Source organism: Eleutherodactylus coqui, chromosome 2 (genome assembly GCF_035609145.1).
Source record: "Eleutherodactylus coqui strain aEleCoq1 chromosome 2, aEleCoq1.hap1, whole genome shotgun sequence".
NCBI lineage: Eukaryota > Metazoa > Chordata > Amphibia > Anura > Eleutherodactylidae > Eleutherodactylus > Eleutherodactylus coqui.
The window spans coordinates 5,838,012-5,857,619 of NC_089838.1; the positions used below are offsets into that span (position 1 = coordinate 5,838,012).

The 19,608-nt window shown below is 43.7% G+C and overlaps 1 long non-coding RNA gene across 2 annotated transcripts in view; it reads right to left on the reverse strand.

Annotated features, from left to right (window-relative positions):
• Positions 1-12,690: 12,690 nt before the first annotated feature.
• The window catches only part of LOC136610985 (uncharacterized), a 28,659-nt gene continuing 21,741 nt past the window's right edge, over positions 12,691-19,608 (reverse strand). For both annotated transcript variants that reach the window (XR_010790206.1, XR_010790205.1), the window contains one exon: positions 12,691-18,259. This is a non-coding gene — a long non-coding RNA (uncharacterized lncRNA). The remainder of the gene's footprint in view (positions 18,260-19,608) is intronic.

Here is a 19,608-nt window from a genome sequence, read left to right on the forward strand (position 1 = left end):
ATTATTGCGGGGAGAATGCTGAAGCTCTGAATGTGATTACTGGGGGGAGAATGCTGAAGCTCTGAATGTGATTATTGCGGGGAGAATGCTGAAGCTCTGAATGTGATTATTGCGGGGAGAATGCTGAAGCTCTGAATGTGATTACTGGGGGGAGAATGCTGAGGCTCTAAATGTGATTACTGGGGGGAGAATGCTGAGGCTCTGAATGTGATTACTGGGGGAGAATGCTGAAGCTCTGAATGTGATTACTGGGGGGAAAAGCTGAAGCTCTGAATGTGATTACTGGGGGAGAATGCTGAAGCTCTGAATGTGATTATTGCGGGGAGAATGCTGAAGCTCTGAATGTGATTATTGCGGGGAGAATGCTGAAGCTCTGAATGTGATTACTGGGGGGAGGATACTGAAGCTCTGAATGTGATTATTGCGGGGAGAATGCTGAAGCTCTGAATGTGATTATTGCGGGGAGAATGCTGAAGATCTGAATGTGATTACTGAGGGGAGAATGCTGAAGCTCTAAATATGATTACCTTGGGAAGAATGCTGAAGCTCTGAATGTGATTACTGGGGGGAGAATGCTGAAGCTCTGAATGTGATTACTGGGGGGAGAATGCTGAAGCTCTGAATGTGATTACTGGGGGAGAATGCTGAAGCTCTGAATGTGATTACTGGGGGGAGAATGCTGCAGCTCTAAATGTGATTACCTGGGGTAGAATGCTGAGGTTCTAAATGTGATTACTGGGGGAGAATGCTGAAGCTCTGAATGTGATTACTGGGGGGAGAATGCTGAAGCTCTGAATGTGATTACTGGGGGGAGAATGCTGAAGCCCTGAATGTGATTACTGGGGGGAGAATGCTGAAGCTCTGAATGTGATTACTGGGGGAGAATGCTGAAGCTCTGAATGTGATTACTGGGGGAGAATGCTGAAGCTCTAAATGTGATTACTGGGGGAGAATGCTGAAGCTCTGAATGTGATTATTGCGGGGAGAATGCTGAAGCTCTGAATGTGATTACTGGGGGGAGAATGCTGAAGCTCTGAATGTGATTATTGCGGGGAGAATGCTGAAGCTCTGAATGTGATTATTGCGGGGAGAATGCTGAAGCTCTGAATGTGATTACTGGGGGGAGAATGCTGAGGCTCTAAATGTGATTACTGGGGGGAGAATGCTGAGGCTCTGAATGTGATTACTGGGGGAGAATGCTGAAGCTCTGAATGTGATTACTGGGGGGAGAATGCTGAAGCTCTAAATGTGATTACTGGGGGGAGAATGCTGAAGCTCTGAATGTGATTACTGGGGGGAAAAGCTGAAGCTCTGAATGTGATTACTGGGGGGAGAATGCTGAAGCTCTAAATGTGATTACTGGGGGGAGAATGCTGAAGCTCTGAATGTGATTACTGGGGGGAGAATGCTGAAGCTCTGAATGTGATTACTGGGGGAGAATGCTGAAGCTCTGAATGTGATTACTGGGGGAGAATGCTGAAGCCCTGAATGTGATTAATGGGGGGGAGGAATAGTGAAGCTTTAGATATGATTAGATATGATTACTGTCGTTGAGCATGATGAAACTGGTTGAGATTACTAAGAGGTGGGGGGTATGGTGAAATTCTGGATGTGATTACTGCAGGGGAAATGGTGCAACTAGAAGTGGGAGAACCCCTTTAATTAACTTAGCAATGTCTCGCATAGTAGTTGTTTTTAGATTTTTTTTTTTAATTACATAATTAGGTGTGTCCAGACGTGGCGGACTTTCGGTAGATTTGCAGTGTAGATTCTGAACCGCTCACCCATAGTAATTTACAGCACAATGAAAGTGGAAAGGGTCTTAAAAACCCCATCCACATGAGTTAATAAATGTTCTAATCTGCAACATGCTCATTTTGTTATAAGTGTGTTCCTCATCTTAATGGGGTCTTCTAGGACTTTCAAAAACATGCACAGGCTTAAAACTGTGTAAAATGAAGAAAAAATCGATACTCACTTACGCCAGTGGCATCCGGTCCAGCACTGAAGCTCCATCACAGAAAAGGCCGCAGTCAGTCACATGCCGTACACCGTGCACATGGCCACTCAGCCAATCACAGGCTTCAGTGGTCATGGAAGAATCCCCACTGATGCTTACCTTTGGGCAGCGGTGACATGTTGGCTTCGTACAAGTTCTGAGCAGCGGGCATCTGAAGCAGGTGGGCATGCATTTCTTCTTTATTTTACACCATTTTAAGCCCAGAATTATTTTAAATACCAGAAAATTACTTTAAGGGTTGTAGACATGGAAGTTTCTACATTGACTACTAATGTTTGCTAATGTCCACCAGAGGGCAGCAGTGTCTTGGAGGAAACCACTTCTAGAACTATCTCGCGATGCTGAGTGCAGACCCACAAGAATTTCTTGATTAGTAGGCCCTAAATGTAATAACTTCAAACTCGGTCTTAAGTGACGAGTCAATATTACAAAAAGTGTAATTTTACCACTGGTTCAGTCAGTGGAGGAGCAGGGGGCGCTCCCACTGATTTTAACGGGAGTGTCGCCATCACCCACACTTCCTCCCCTGTAAACTGATGCCAGCGCCCGGGCTGCTGCACTGGGCAGCACACAACGATCAGTAAACAGGAGTCCCGAGCGGTGGACCCCCATCCATCAACTACTGATGACCCATTCAAAGCATAGGTTATCAGTGAAAAAATGGGCAGATAACCCCTTTAATTGGTGAATGTCTCATCGTTAACAATGTTGTGCTGTAAGCAGACGGAGGAAGCCTCATGGGTTACGCTCACAGTTTCTTGTTGAATGTCTTTACTTTGCAGGTGGAGTCCAGAGAAAGATGTGTTCATCTATTCCTCCTATTGCAATGTTGAATGTGACGGGGTCCCATGTAAGGGGCAGCGGTTCTAGTCAGTGACCGGACACTAACCAATATGCTTACCTCCCAACTTTTAAACAACGCAAAAAAGGACAATTCTAGCGGCATGCGTAGCATTGATTTTTTTACAATAGGCCACATCCCTTTTATGCTAAGCCACGTAGTTGTCACTGCAGTCACTGATGGAGTACATTGCTGATAGAGGGGCCCAGCGGTGGGGGAAAATATACAACAGACCTCCCAAATTCAGGACTGTCCCACCGAATACAGGACAATTGGGAGGCCGGCCAATATGAAGCTATAGAACGCCAGACCTGTTCAATGATTGGTGGGGAAACTTGCGGTAGCTAGCCTTGGCGAGCATGAGAATGCAAGTGTGTGGACATGCTACCTGTGGACAGCTATAGCTAGGGACAGTTTACTGCCAAAACGTCGTTATTAACCTTTTCCAATCCACTGTCTGACATCTTCCTACATTCTGATTGAAGCATGTACAGCTCCAATGTCAGAAGACGTCCAACATGGTATTCTTACCGTCTTTTGCGAGCCACTTCGCTGTCAGAGCCTCTCTGGCACACACACTGGCTTTAGCCAGCAGATGGCACTGTTGTATAACAGCAAAAAGAGAAAGCCTTTTAGGAAACCCTGAATCCAAAATTGGATTTGGAAAGGGTTAACTGAAGAGTAGTAGCCGAAGTCAGAGAGCAATGTGAAAAAACATGGTGCACCTGCCAAACTCGGCTCGATCCTGCCTCTAAGGCAAGCATTGGTAGTGGTATGAAGAAGGACGCTTAACAGCCCATCTGGAGAGATCGAAGAGGGGACTTCACTGCAGTTTTCGGCATGTGACTATCACTATCACTGCCCAAGTAATTTACTCCTGGTTTTGGCTCACAAAAAACTAAACATAAAAATTGCCATGTGAAAGCGCCCTAAGGGCTCACACCCACCTGCGTTTTTGTAACGCTGTGATATCGCTGCGTTTTTTTAACATGAATGTCAATGAGACTTTCTAATGTAAAACGCGTCACAAGTTTCTGCTTTGCGATCTTTGTGTGATGCGTTTTTAACATTAGAAGGTCCCATTGACATTCATGTTAAAAAAACGCAGCGATATCACAGTGATAAAAAAAACACAAAAATTTTTTTAAAACTGGGTGTGAGCCCTAACACGTATTTATCCTGCACGATAAAGGTCAACAGAATAAAAAACTCAATGCCAGAACCGCGCTTTCTGGTCACCCTGTAATAAAAAGCGATCAAAAAGCTTCATGTACTCAAAAATCGTACCACTAGAAAATGCAGGATGTGCCACGGAAAAAGAGCCCCCACACAACCTCACCGACAGAAAGATTTTAAAAAGTTATGGCGGTCAGAAGATAACAAAATTTTTTTTTTTGGGGATATTTTATTTTTTAGAAGTAGTGCAGCAAAAAAACCCAAATACGTTTGATATCGTCCGAATCATAGTGATAAATGAATAAAGTTATCAGGTCATGTTTGTCGTAGTCTGCACGGCATAAGAAACAAAAACTGGCAGAATTCAGTTTTTTTTTTTTATTTCCTCCACCTCAAAATTTTAAAAAAATGTTCAGAACATTATATGGTACATTAATTAGCACCATTGGACATGACAACGCATCCTGCAGGCGACGAGCCCCAGACAGTCACATCAGTGGGGAAACAAAAGGGTTAAGAGTAGGGAAGATAAAACCAAAAATTCAAAAAAAAAAAAGGTCCGGGTCTTTAAGGGGTTGATATGATCCACATTTACATACAGGAAGTGCAGCCATATTGGTTGTCACTCTTGATTTACCGTCTGGATTTTCTGCTGTGTTGTAGATGACGGACTGGGAGATCAGCCAACGCTTCCTTTTACATTTCATGGAACAGATGAGAACATCTGAGCTCATCGCCAGCATCATCACCATCAGGCTGCCTTCACTCCTACTGTACTGCTTATTTTGCTGTTTTACTGCTGATGGGCAATTGCTTTTCTTCTTTCCTCCAAGGGGTGGCGCTGCGACACAACAATCCCTTTTAAACTTCTTACACACCCTTGTCCCCTTTGCCAAGTTTTTTTTCCCTTTGGTTTAAAAAAAAAAAAAAGACACAAACTGCGAATTCCACCCATAATATTCTATGAATAAAAAGAATCGTGAGCCGGAAATGGCGCCTGCGGGTGATCACAATAGGGTCTGCCTGGAGCTTACGGCTGCTGTACGAGGGCTCATCTTTTGTGGCACAGCCTGCAGTTTCTACTGACACCACTTTTGGGTACATAGGACTTTTTGATCGCTTTTTATAAGATTATTTCTTGAAGATACGGTGAACAAAAAAGTGCAATTTTGGCATTTTTTGTTCTCCTGACAGTAATGGACGCCACAAGACCGCATGTTTTGTTTTGTTTTTCTTATGGAGAAAATGGGGAAAAGGGGTCTTTTTAACTTTTAATAGTTTTTATTCTTTGTAATAATTAATTAATTAATCTTATGGGGTTTTATTTATATTCCCCACAGGGGATCTGAAGTCGAGATTATTCAATCACTGATATAATATACTGCAATAGTTCAATACTGCAGTATATTGTACTGGGCAGACATTATATTAAGACATGCCACAGGCAGTAAAACATAATAACCCTGTGAGCCTTCACAAGGATCGGACTGCCAGAACATCCAAATGACGTACCGCGATCTCATTGTAGGGGTGCTGTTTGAGAGACAGAGGAAGCTCTCTCCCTTTGGATGGGCCATTTAAATGCCGCTGACAGATTTGACAGGGGCATCTAAATGGTTAACAGCTGCGATCGGGGTTATATCCAATCGCATATGCTGTGGGCGGGTATCAGCTGTGGATTTGGACCAAATCCTGAGTCAATACCTGAGGTACCCCAGTCTACACCCTTTAACACCACCAGTTGGCAAGTGGGCTTCGCTCCAGGGTCCCTAGGCAGTTTCTTAGGAAGTGATGCCAGTACAGTGGCAGCTGACACTACTTTAGGCCTAGGCCCGGGACCTGAGGATGTAAATAGGAGCATAGTCAGACAGGTCCAGGCAGGCAGCACATTTCAGCATGGAGGATCTAGCTAGAGGTAGAGTCACGTAGAGCTGGTTCAGTACAGATAGGCAGGCCAGAGGCCGGGCCAGGCAGGGGACAGAAGCGTAGTCAGTATAACAAGCCGGAGTCAGGAGCCGAGGTAGGAACGTAGTTACAGATAGCCAAAGTCAATAACCAGAGGATAAGAACACTAATAGCATGACCAGAAGGACCACAATACTAAGGCAACCATGGCCAGATGTATGAGTCCTCGGGGCTGCTATCCCAGACTCTGAAGATGCTGGAGCCAGTCTTCTGCCAGGAAGAAGAGCTGAGTGCGCACCGCGGCCACCAGAAGGGGTGAGTCAACGGCCGTGGCTACACATTGTAACAGATATATAGTTTTGTGGGGAAAAACATTTAGTATAACTTGCAATTTATTCATTGAAATCTCTGCTCTTCCTGTTTACAGGTCCAGTGGGCGGTCCTATCAGATCCAGAAATAGCTGTCAGTCACTGATAAGACCGCCCACTGGACTCTTTAGCACAAAATGAGCAGGGATTCCAATCAATAGGTTACAAGTTATACTGATTCTTTTCCCCCACAAAACTACATATCGATCTGCTCAGCTCCTCCTCTAGAGGGTTCTGCCTGCGGTTTGGGCAACATGTTCAAAATGACAGGTTCCCTTTAACCCTTTAAGGACGCGGCCTATTTTGGAATTGAGGACCAAACGATTTTTGGCGGATTTTCATCTCCTTTTTCAACAGCCATAACTTTTTTACTTTTCCGTTGACGCGGCCGCATAAGGGCTTGTTTTTTGCGTGGCGAACTGTAGTTTTTATTGGTGCTATTTTGGGGTACATAGACTATAATGTAAAACTTTTATTATTTTTTTAATGATCGCAGGGAGAGAAAACGCATCAATTCTGCCATTAATTTTTTTTTTACAGCGTTAATCATGCAGCATAAATGAGACAATACATTTTTTCTGCGGGTTGGCACGGTTACAACGATACCAAAATTCTTATATTTTTTTTTAGGTTTTTACACTTTTCTGCAATGACAACCCTTTTTTTGAAAATCTTTTTTTTTTCTAAATTGCTGCTTTCAAAGTTTTATTTTTCCATTGACGGAGCTCTGTGAGGGCTTATTTTTTGCGAGACGAGCTGTAGTTTTAATTGGTACCATTTTGGGGTACATACATTTTTTATCACTTTTATTGCGTTTTTTTGGGAGGCAAAATGATAAAAATTTGCATTTTGCTTCAGTGTTTTAGCATTTTTTTTACGCTTTTTGCCGTGCAGGATAAAAAGCATGTTCGACTTATTGTACGCGTCATTATGGATGCGACAATACCAAATATGTGGGATTTTTTTAATGCTAATATGAGAAAAAGCATAAAAAAGGGGTTTTTTTTTACATTTTTTTTTTACATTTTTAATTTTTGTACATTATTTAGATTTTCTTTTTACACTATTTTTGTCCTTCTGGGGGACTTACATCATAGCACCGATGATCGCTACGATAAGGCATTGTAGGACTTCTGTCCTGCAATGCCTTATCACTTATACAGTGATCACAGGCTCTGGCAATACAGGACACCGGTATCTGGCATCCTGTTGCCATAGCAACCAGCCGGGCTCTCTGCGATAACATCGCAAGAGCCGTCTGAAGTCACAGGGGGAGCGTGCTCCCTCTGTGAACCTTTTCCCTGCCGCAATCTACTTAGATCGCGGCAAGGAAGGGGTTAACAGCGGGGGCACATTTCCGATACACCCTCGCTGTTGCAGCGGGAGGCCAGCTATCAGTGCCGCTATCCCTATGACATAAGGGTACGTCATTTTGTGGGAAGTACCCCGCTCCCATGACGTACCCTTACGTCATGGGGAGGGAAGGGGTTAAAGGAATTGTACAGAATTAGAAAAAACATGGCTGCTTTCTTACAGAAACAGTACTACCCCTTTCCATGGGTTGTGTCTGGTATTGCAGCTTAGCAAATGAATACAACTTAGCTGCAATACCACATACAACCTGTGGACAGGTGTGGCACTGTTTCTGCAGGAATGCAGCCATGTTTTTCTGTGACTGCACAAGTTGAATTAGTAACAACTACAAAATAGAATTGGAAACCTTTTCTTTCTAATGAGACTGCAACTACCTATTCTCTAGAAGGAAATTGTCTTTGTGGTGCCAACCTAGAAGGTTAAGGCCAACCCTTAAAGAGGTATTCCCCAAACTAACTTGAATCACCTATTCACAAGATCTGTGATAAAAGTCTTCCCTGTGGGAGTCTCAACCCTGATTCCAAGATCGCGGGTCCAGTGGTTCCCTCACATCACCCCTCGCAGTGGCGTGGAGGTTGAATGGAGTGGTGGTCGCACATGTGCAGTGCCGCTCCTTTCATTTCAATGGGGCTGACAGAAATAGTCAAATACAAGTGTTCAGCTCTCATTGTTAGTCCCGTTGAAGATGACAGGAGTGGCACCGCGAGCTGTTGCTCCATTCAGTTTCCTCCTTGCTGTGAGTTGCAGTGAGGAGGAGAGGGGGATGCTGGACCTCCATTCTCTGAATTGCTGGGGGTTTCAGCAGTGAGATCCCAAATAATCAGACTTTTATCACCTATCTTGGGACTAACCCTTTAACCCTTTCCAATCCACTGTCTGACCACTGAAGACATTATGATTTAAGGCTGTACAGCTCCGATGTTGGAAGACGTCCGTCAGGGTTCTCTTACTGTATATTGCCAGCCTCTCTGCTGTTGGAGCCTATCCAACGTGTCACCTCATGCAGTACTGGCTTTAGCCAGCAGATAGCGCTGTTGTATAACGGTAGAAAAAGAGTAAGCCCCCTAGGAAAACCAGGATACAAATTGGATTGGAAAGGGTTAACCCCTTAACGGCACAAAACGTACATTAACATCCTGTATATTCAAGGTTTGTATGCAGGGGGATCGGAAACCGATCACACTATAATGCAAGTGTCGGCTTTTTCTTACAGCTGACACCCACCAGAAACAGCGGCATTTAAATTCCCCAATCAAAGACCTTTGGTCCCGAACAGATCCCCCTGTGATGCAATCGCAAGGTGCCATTCGGTTTCCATGGCAGCATGAGGCCTCCTGAATGTCCCCAGCCATGCCTGTGGTGTGGCTTTGTAGAGTGCCTGTCAGATCGCGGTTTAATCTACCACTATAGTATTTCGTTATGCCGAATGAGTGAGCAAATAAACATTTAGTGATTGCAATGTCAAATCCCCTATAGGGACTAAAAATAAATGTAAAAATAACTAACAAAAACTTTTATTAATTATTAGGAAAACTAAAAGGAAGTAGTGAAGCAATCAAAAAGGTGAAAAACAAAAACATATTTGGTATCACTTTGTCCATAAACGTCCAGCCTACCAACTTAATGTATTATTTGTGCCTCGCGGTGAACGTCATCACAAGAAAATATACACATTGCCAGAATTGGGCTTTTTTTGGTCACTCTCCTCTCCAAAATTTTTTTTTATTAAAAGTGATCAAAAAGTTGTATGTAAGTATGTACTTGCTGTGTATACTCTGGAGATGGATAAAAATCTACCAAAAACGAGCCCTCGCACATGTTGATGGATAAATCAAAAAGTTATGGCAGAAAATAATTTTATTTTTAACTGAAGATTTTAAGTAGTACATTAAAAAATTCTATATAGGATCGGCTTCAGTTCGTATGAGCTGCCATGTTTACTGGCTCTTGGCTGCTTCACCTTGGGGAGATTCAGCTGGTAGGGTTTGCAAGGCATTGCTCCCAGGGAAAAAAGTATGCAAATTAGGGCTGTAGGCAGATGGAACTTTATCATTTAACTCCGACTCCAGTTAAAGGAATGTTCGCACCAAAAACTGTTTCCCCTCTTCATGAGATAGGAGATAAAATATCTGATCACTGGGGGTTCCATCGATGGGACCCCGGCCATCCCAGAAATGGTGTACCCTGAATGCCCCATGTGAATGGAGTGGTGGTGCAAATGCGTGACCACCCCACCCCCACCCCCCGGCTCCATTCATTTCCACAAGACAAAGGAACATTGCCAAGTGCGTCAACCTCCCTCCATCCAATAGAGGCGAATAGAGCGCTGGTCACACACTGGTCAACCATTCTTAGGATCACTGGGCGTCACAGTGGGTGAACCCTGGAGATCACACATGTATCTGCCATCGGGCTTGTGTAAAGGCCATAAATGTCTTTCGTGACCCCCCTTTTAAGTTGTTAGATCACGTGTCTGACAACAGACTAGAGCTAAACCGTAGTCTGTTTCCAAGGGCAACAGCAACAATTTCCAATGTAGAGCAATACCGTTTGGTGGACTGAGGGTATACAGAGCAACATCATGTACAAGATATTTAGTGTTAGAGAGATTTATGTTCGTAGTCACAACATAAACATGATGGAAACTAAAGTGAACCCCAATATAAAATAACTATATTTTAGGTAGATGTCTGTTCCCTTTAAATAGCTGCACATGAACTCAAGTCTCATCACATCGTTCTAGTGCGCCTAAAATGTGTAATTTTCTTCCCTTTGCTGGTGAAAACTTGCTTTAGACTCTAGACGTGGCGTCTGGTAGTAATTAGTCTAATTGTCTGGCATAATTGATACCCAAGTCACTAACCGTCTTGAAATACATGAAAAGGAGCATAAAAGGCAGACAGCCACAGATGTGACAGGAATCCGGCATCGTGAAGAGGAGCGCCCTCTCTATCTCCTGCAGTCAAATGCTCTCAGACTTGTCTATTATACCACTCACAGACTAGATACTGTTTGGAAAGTCCTAAATGGGAGGGAGGGGGGCAAATAAGGCTTTAAGGGTCTTTAAGGATTTCCATTCTGAATCTGCTGATTACAACGACAATAATAACATAACGGCTCTAATAAAAATGGTGTAAATCCATAAAAGTAATCTTATTATTTCACCTGCTTCATATATTTGACATGTATGGATGACCTCGTCATCTGAAGATGCAGTCACTACAGTCACAGCTTAGAAAAACATCTTAGATGTGTTCTTTATGGTACAAACAATGTTATGGTCCCCAAATGGTCCTCAAACTTCATGGTGATTTCCGAGGCTCAGTCTTCAGAGCAGACGTCAACGAGGTTCCTTTATAGAGAAGATGACCTGGGGCTGGCTGGGCTTACTTCTACGTGGTCATGCAGCAGCTACCTAAGATTACCCCCTAAAGGTTATGGGCCAAAGATTATGGAGTATTTTTGATGTCCAGGATTACTGGAAACCTCAACAACAAAAAACAAGGTTAGAGGTTTCCTACAACCAACACCCTCAATCGGCTTTGTGAAGACCTTTTTATCTGATCTCTGATGTTTTGGTTTGGCACCTTGGCAAAGACTTTTTTTAATCCAAATAATACCTGGTTCTAAGCTTTAGGACATTATGTGCAAATATAAGGACACCAAAGATTGCAATGTAAGCATACGCATTGTCACATGGTCTGGTAAGGCTCAAGTATTGAACTTGACCTTTTTTATAACCAATAAGGCTTTGATTTCCTTGATGACTCAGGCTGAGAGCCATACATGATCCCTGAGATTCCTACTTACCTCCTGACACAGTAAGGGCTCTTTCCCACGGCCGGCGTTTTCACGGCTGGCCAAAATATGCTATCATCTGGGGCATACAAGGTCGTGAACGGATGCACAAATCTAACGTTTGTGCACCCGCCCACATGGCATGGACCCCGGCGCATATGTGCCGAGGTCCCCGTGCCGTTGCCCCTTTTCCCGCCCTCCCCATCACGAGCTCACCTCTGCTCTACTCCCTGCAATGGGAGGGGGCGGAGCTAAGTGCCAGCCTGTCCCGCCTCCTCCCATTGATGGCTATGGACAAGGGGCAGGGAGAGGGCGGGAGCTTGGCTCCACCCACAACCTGCCCCTTGTCCGCAGCCAGCAATGGGAGGAGGCAGGACGGGAAGACACTTAGCTCCGCCCCGCCCATTGCAAAGAACGAGAGGAGAGCAGAGGTGAGCCTGCACGGGGTAGAGGAGAGCAGAGGGAGGGAGTTTAGCAGCCATGCTGCTAGACTCCCTCCCACCTCCGGACGCTGCCATGGGCTTCCATAGGAGGCCATGCAGTGGCCAACGTATTCCGGCCCAAAAGATGATTCCAGGACTATCTTTTGGGCCCGACGTAAAAATGACCGTCACTATATTGGCCGGCCGGGTGCTTTTACGTCTCAGGAATATGGCCATGTGATCCGATGCATTGGAATCCGATGCATCAAATCACAGTATATATTGGCCAGCCGTGAAAACAGCCGGCCGATGTACGCTCGTGGGAGAGAGCCCTCAAGCCTACTGGACTGGTCTCTGGACAAAGAGAGTTACATCAAACTTCACCTCTCCTTCAATAGTCTTTACTTTGCAGGAAAAGGTCTCAGGTGGACTTACTAGCGTAAAATACTGTTCCGTGAAGGTACTGGGTGACGTTATTCATGTTTCAGCTACCTAAAGTTACCCCCAAATGTTTATAGGCCAAGGATTATGGTGCATTTTTGATTTGCCAGATGATTAGGAACCTCAACAAAAAAGGGCAAGGGTAAAGGTCTTCTATAACCAGCACCCTAAACTGACTTAGTGACTGCTTTTTCTTATCCGTTCCCCAACGTCATGGTTTGGTTCCTCGGCACAATTCCCATCTGCCATGTCTACAAGACTTTGTGTGCCAAAACAATACCAGACTCTGAGAGATTATGTGCAAATGTAAGGACACCAAAGAATGATTGCAATGTAAGCATATGCAAAGTCAAATAGTTTATTAAAGCTCAAATATAATGCCCTTGATGTTTGGTCAACTATTAGTGCCTCAATTTCCTTGATGGCACAGGCCGAGAGCCATAAATGAATAATGAGATACCCCACTTATCCTTTGACACTTTTGAGAAACTAAGCCCACTGGTGGTCTCTATACTTGAATGGTCTAAGGACAGTAGCATCAAACTTCACCTATCCTTCATTAGTCTCACCTTGCAGACAAAGATCTCAGATGAACTTACTAGAGTATGACACTTTTCCTTCGAGGTACTGAATGATCTAATAGGCCATCCAGATACAGCAATCTTGAGGGCCCATGTGGAGTCTTGTTCACGTTTTCTTTCTTTCCCTTCAAATCTCCAACAATAACTTCTCACTTTTTCCTTTTTGTTTAGACCAAATCTAAATAATTTCCAAATGTTTGTGTACAAGTTACTTAACATTTTTGTGTTATTACAATGTTCTTCATGTGGACAAGCTCTTCTCTAAATAAAGACCTGTTGGATAGTTAAAACCTATGAAGACCATCTCTCATCCCCAAGGAAGGCTGCGGGTGTCTGTGGTATTGCTGTACAAAGGTTTGTGATTCCTATTCAAAGTTAACTCTTGAGTCTGCAGATAGAAGTTGGTCCCACACAGAAGAGCCCATTCTATGACATCTATATGCCCTAATAATGCATATGAACCAGGACTGAACTCATAGGATAAATTAGTGAGGAATATGGGTGGCCAATGGCCATACGCATTAGGAAACTGTCTGACAAACACCGGATTGACTGACAGCTATCTCGCTGGACACCCCAATATATATGCATACTGGGCTGAGCACGTATGTGTTCTAAATGTAGAGAGGGGATATAGCAGCTTACCTGATAGCTCCCTGATAACAAAAGGATCAGGCAGTTGAAATCCAACTGAATGATCATTATCTACCCTTAGTTCTGCTGTTGGGGAGAGTCAAGAAGCCACCATATGCGTTACTGTAAGTGACCAGCTGGACCTGACAGTATATTGGTTGGGTTCAGCCAATAAACAGTACATATGATAGTGTATTTGGTCACCTTAATCCAAACAGCACCATAGTTCTTATTTAATTCCAGACAAAGATTAGGGTTTAAGTGGAGTACGCCTTGAAGGGAACCTGTCATCATCCATGAACCCCATAAAATACATTATGGGGCTCAAAGGTGAGTCAACGGGGAGTTGTGTTTCCTACTCATTGGGTACTCAGCACTCTGCCCCCCATAAAGTAGGCGTGCACACATGACGTAGTTTATGGGGCCAGAAGGTGATGACAGTTTCCCTTTAAGAATACTTGGTAAGCTAACAACTATGGACATTGATGAAAGTGGAAGGTTGACATTGGATCAATTTCCTATTTCTTCAGCTGCCTCTTCCAGTCCTTCTCATGCATGACCATACATAGTCAGGAGCTGATGTCACGGGAGTTATACATACAACGATATCTTGTACATAATTTATTACATTTATGTTAAGAACAAAAACTGAGCTTCAGTCTTGATCCAGTAGCTAGGTAGTTCTTTTCCTGTGTTCCTCATCTCACATAGGAGAGCCAAGCAGCTCCAGGTCCTGCGATACATCAGCTATTTTGGCTGCAGCTGGCCTCCTTTCCTCCGTTTTGCTCATGGCTCTGGACACATTCCCAGCACAGTCTGTATCTTCGCTGATCGTGTTGCTGCACTGGCTTCTAAATTCTCTTTGTAACATCTCCGTCTAGTTTGCATTCTGGCCCCTGGCAAAGTTAGAGTCTGGTCTTTACAAAGAAGGCAAAAACATTCTTGCTGTAAAGCTCCTTCTTCTGGAAATGAATGTTCATCGTTACCATCGTGAGTGACACGTTACCTCTCTATTTTTGTACTTGGACCAGGACAGGAAGCTGTTAGCAGACTTGTTGGAATGGAGCACAAACTGCAGTCAAAAAGTTCTGCAACGCCGATAACTTTTAAAAAAACTTTCAATCATTTTTATTGCGTTTTCAAAAATACAAACATATAACTTGGTTAAATAAGAACAGATGGGATGGAAGGCCTACCACACCAACACTGTCACATTTAAGGGTGGCACCACAAAAATGATACGTCTGGTGAAAACACAGTAAGACAAGATGGACAAGGGTATGTAAAGGGAGGGAGGGGAAGAAATAAACAGTTCAAAAGCTTAAGGAATTTCTCATGTATGATATCCAAGGGGTGCATGTATCTATGTAATAGACATTGAATAAGATTACACGCTGCAACCATAGACTTTGGAGTAAACAAGGGTCAGATTGGTCCACTGGACTCAGGGTCTAAAATGATATTGTGACTCACCAGTAGTTGGGGATTTATCACTAAAAGAAGATGTATTTGCCAAAGGACCCTCAGAATACTTTTCTTAGGATGGAGCAGGTTTACGCAAAAGTAGTTTAGCAGCTATTGAGAGATAGCCAAGCACTGTACTCTGCCATCTCCACCAGTCCTACAGGCTTAGAATGGATCGGCAGTGCGCATGTATGACCACTGCTCCAGTAAAACTCCTCTGAAACAGACCAATGTCCTAGTAATCGGTAGGGTTCCAGTGGTGGGGCCCTCAGCAATTTTTCTTGGGATAACCCGGTTAAAGAGGTTTTATGGGACATATGACCTAAAGCTTAATTGCCTGTAGCATCAAAAAAACAGCCATTTGCAATTTACTTACATTACAAAAATCGCCACCAATTTTCTGATCAGCATGAAACCGGCTCAAATTTGTAAAAAAAAAAAGTATGTGGGGTATTCACTTGATCAAACCTGCCGCTGTGAAGGTGCCGCTGAGCACTAAAAAAATGAGCTAAAGCTCTACTGTCAGGTGATCTCATCTTTCATAGGGCACCAAAAGTCTTTGTTGTTGGCAGCACGCCTCCCCATGTAAACGGGAGATGTGCTGCCAACAATGATGAAAGTGAATGGGGAATGAACAATTGTTTGTACTCCATATTTTCTGAATTGGCCTGTGTGAAGGCCAGTTAAACTAGCGCCGATCTTGTTAATTGGCACTCTTCAGGGGGATCATATTGAAGTGTATCAAAGGACTCTTAAGTCAATGACTTTCAAAACATTAACAGACTCATCTCCTAACATTCTTTAGCGCTCTCAAAAGTGGACAGGTCACTGCCTATCACATGATCACAACGCTCCTTCTCTCCTACTGTCATCCTTCCTGTTATCTGATCTGACTACAAGGTTCTCTATCACATCATCAGCCAATCCTGACTTTTCTGTCATATGCACAATCAGTTTAACTTACTAACCCAGTAAATCAAATGTTCAGGTTATCACATGCTCCGTAGTCCATATACTTATGGCCTTGCTTTGGTTTTATCTTTGATCCTAAATCTTCCAATCGGTTCCTTAAAAAATGCTTGAGGGACAAACAGGAATGTTCCACTTTGATGGCGCCCAAACTTACCGACTTCTGATAAACTCCATGGAAAATATGACTGCTAAAGAGGTGGAAAGAGAGTTATGTGAAAACATGTAATAAATTTATGGACATCTTGGCACTGTCTTGTTTTTGTCTGGAGTTGACGAAAAGGGCATCACCACTCTTGTCCTTGTTTTTCACCAGCCTCAAACTGCGTGAGTTTAGGAAGGAAGGAAACTGGTCCCATGTAGAAGGTTACATGCGTGGAGGTATGCTGAACTCTGAAACTTTTCCCGGCTCAGAAATATTGTACAAAAACATTCTCCTTTCATTGAAATGTTTTTGGTTTTATAACATGGGATTTACAAATGAGAAGGAACATTGCAAATAGACTTAATACTGTTTTATACACAGACCCAATCCTTCTAGTCTTTCGATTCATTTGTCTCATAACCCATAACGTTCTTACAGTTCAATTATGCTGGAGTCTTGTCAACAGTCCCGATTTTCTTGGGACTGTTCCATGAATTTGGTCACAAAACGGGTGGAGTCTGTGCTAATTTTCATTAAAATTGTGCTTCTGGGTCATTTCAGGGGCATTTCCCAACTGCATCCCATCACTTGGGATTCAAATGTAGGTAACCAGGGATTAGATTAGTAGGTCTTCATGGGCATCACAGTGGGGGACGCTGTAGCTGTAATGTTCTATACTATGCTATCCTACCAAAAGTATTTGCCACCCCATCAGTAGAATGGATCTTGTCTCATTAGCAAGTGACCTGTCCTAAACCATGCTACATAAGATGCAGACCCTTGGAGGTGTCAGCCATAGTTTGTGATGAGAAATGCGCGCTATTGGATATACGGGATATGCTGCTGCACACAAGCTGCCCATCATGAAGTGCAATGTATCGGCCCATCCACAATGGTGCAAATAGCATCATCATTGTACTGTTGAGCAATGGAAGATCGTTCTATGGAGTGACAAATGGCACAACTCCATCTTCACATCAGGTGGACATACCTGGGTGTGCAGGAGTGTGTTGTGCCAACATTTAAGTACGGTGGAGGTTCCCTTATGGTCTGGGGATGTTTTACATGGCATGGTCTCTATCCGTTGGTTTTAGTGGCAACAACCATGAACATGGAGGTGACCCTGACATTCTGGACAATAATGTGATGCTGACAATGTGGTAATACTCTGGGAATGGTCGGCCATACTTCCAACAAGACAACGCAGCTTGGTACTAATCCAATGCTGTTTTACATTGGTTTGAGGATATGAATGTTCCACGATTGGACCGGCTGCACAGAGTCCCAACCTGAACCTACTGAATATCTTTGGGACAAACTGGAATGTCGGGTGAGGAAATATGAACAGTATCCATCAATAGGGTGATAGCAGTGATAGCAGTATGGGGCAAACCATCCTAGTAATGATTGCTCATCCACCAACTACAGATACTGGATGGACAAACTAATATAGGTGAGAGACATGCTCACGGTCAGTTAGCGCTGGTGAGTACGGGCACTATACCTTTACATGGACCGGCTATATGGGGGACGAACAATGGTTCAAATGATCGACTGTTCCCCATAGAGCTTTAACATTGTCAATATCACATCCTCCATTCCTAGGGGAAGATGTGCCAATGGCACCATTTTTTGTGCTGCATAAAAGATAAGCTCACGTAATGAAGGAGTATTCGCTCATTTGTTGGGTGATCGGCGGCACTTTCACACAGCCCAATGATGCAGCAAACTAACCTGCCTAAGAACGTCCTTGCCCGATCATCGAGCCATGTACAACGGTCCTATATTTGGGTGCCCAGAGAATGGTCTTGCAGTTATAAATTTGGTTGGTTTTGGAGGTATTGTCATCACAAGGAAGGGAAGCACTAGGGTGGAATATTTGGAAGAATTGCTGAGGCGCCCTAATATGCATCCATATTGGGATTTCTGGCCTATTTGTGGGTTGGAGAATGCAGCACTACATCTGTCCTTGTACTATAATATACTCACCTGGCCGCCTTTTGGTTTGGGTGATCAATTTTCATGTTTTACCAAATTTGCTTTATGGTAGGTTCCAACTAGGCCAGGACTCAATGTAAATCTTCTCGATATAGCACTGCGGTATATCCAGGCTCTCTTGATCTGAAGGAACAATAAATTAGTGGTTATACAGACTGGAGAAGATGTAATGGCGGGCCAACAATACGAGCGCCTCAGGCAGAATATTAGTTTGTGATAACAGTTGACACGATTATGATCAGTACTTGAAGGGAGACTGATATAAAATACATCCAACTTGGCAAAAAGTTTCTACATGTTATAGGCTATACAGTATACAGGGCCTTGTAGAAGTCAGACTTCCTTTAACCCTTTTCAATCCAGTGTCTGATGTCTAAAGACATTATGATTTAAGGCTGTACAGCTCCGATGTTGGTAGACGTCCGTCTGGGTTCTCTTACTGTTTATTGCCAGCCTCTCTGCTGTCGGAGCCTATCCAACGTGTCACCTCATACAGTACTGGCTTTAGCCAGCAGATGGGGCTGTTGTGTAACAGCAGAAAAAGAGTAAGCCCCCTAGGAAAACCAGGATACAAATTGGATTGGAAAGGGTTAAAGTGGCCAAAAATATTTATCATCTATTTACTGGATAGGGGACTAATATTACTTCATGGGGGCGGCAGGGAGGACCTTGAATGGAGAGGTGGTAGGGCACATGTGCCGCCACTCCATTCAAAGGCTATGGGAGTAACAGGAACAGTCAAGCTGTTCTTGCAGCCATGGTTGCTTCTGCCAAGGGAGGGAACACATATGCAAGCAACACTTTATATTAAAAATGTATTCTGTGGACAATAATGAGTTTAGACATTTACTGTGAGGGTATCAATAACAAAACACATTTAGGGACAATATGCCTCTCGCACACCAATACAGGCAGATATTAGAGCTTAGTATGCTGTCATATGGCACAGTACTTCTAGGGGAGCAAATCATCAACATATGCTGTCTGAAGGAAAGAGGCACCAGTTTTTTTCATTAGGAGTCCAACAGAAAAAACCTCTGCATGTCTCTTCAGAAAGTTGGAGGCACGAACTCCTGGGCCTCATTCACACATGCCTCACACCATGTGAGGCATTGGATTCCAATGCATTCATTCACATGGGCGATTGTCAGGCATGTGAAAAAAAAAAATCGCACCTCAAATCGTTTTTTCACGTTACATCAAAATATAGGTCTTGCCCTTCCTTTTGACGAAAAGCTCTGGAAGCTCCCATAGACTGCTATGGGAGCCTAAAAAAGGGAGGGGGGGAAGCATACCTGTGTCCAGCGCTCGGGAAAGACAACAGCTGACTCTATTTAAGCTTCAGAAATCATTACGAGGATTTCTGGCGACTAACTGCATCCCGCGCTGCAGCGTATTTTTCACGCGATGCGCCCGTGTGAATGGACGAGAAATCGCTAATTAATCTCGGACTCAATCACAGCTATTCTTCA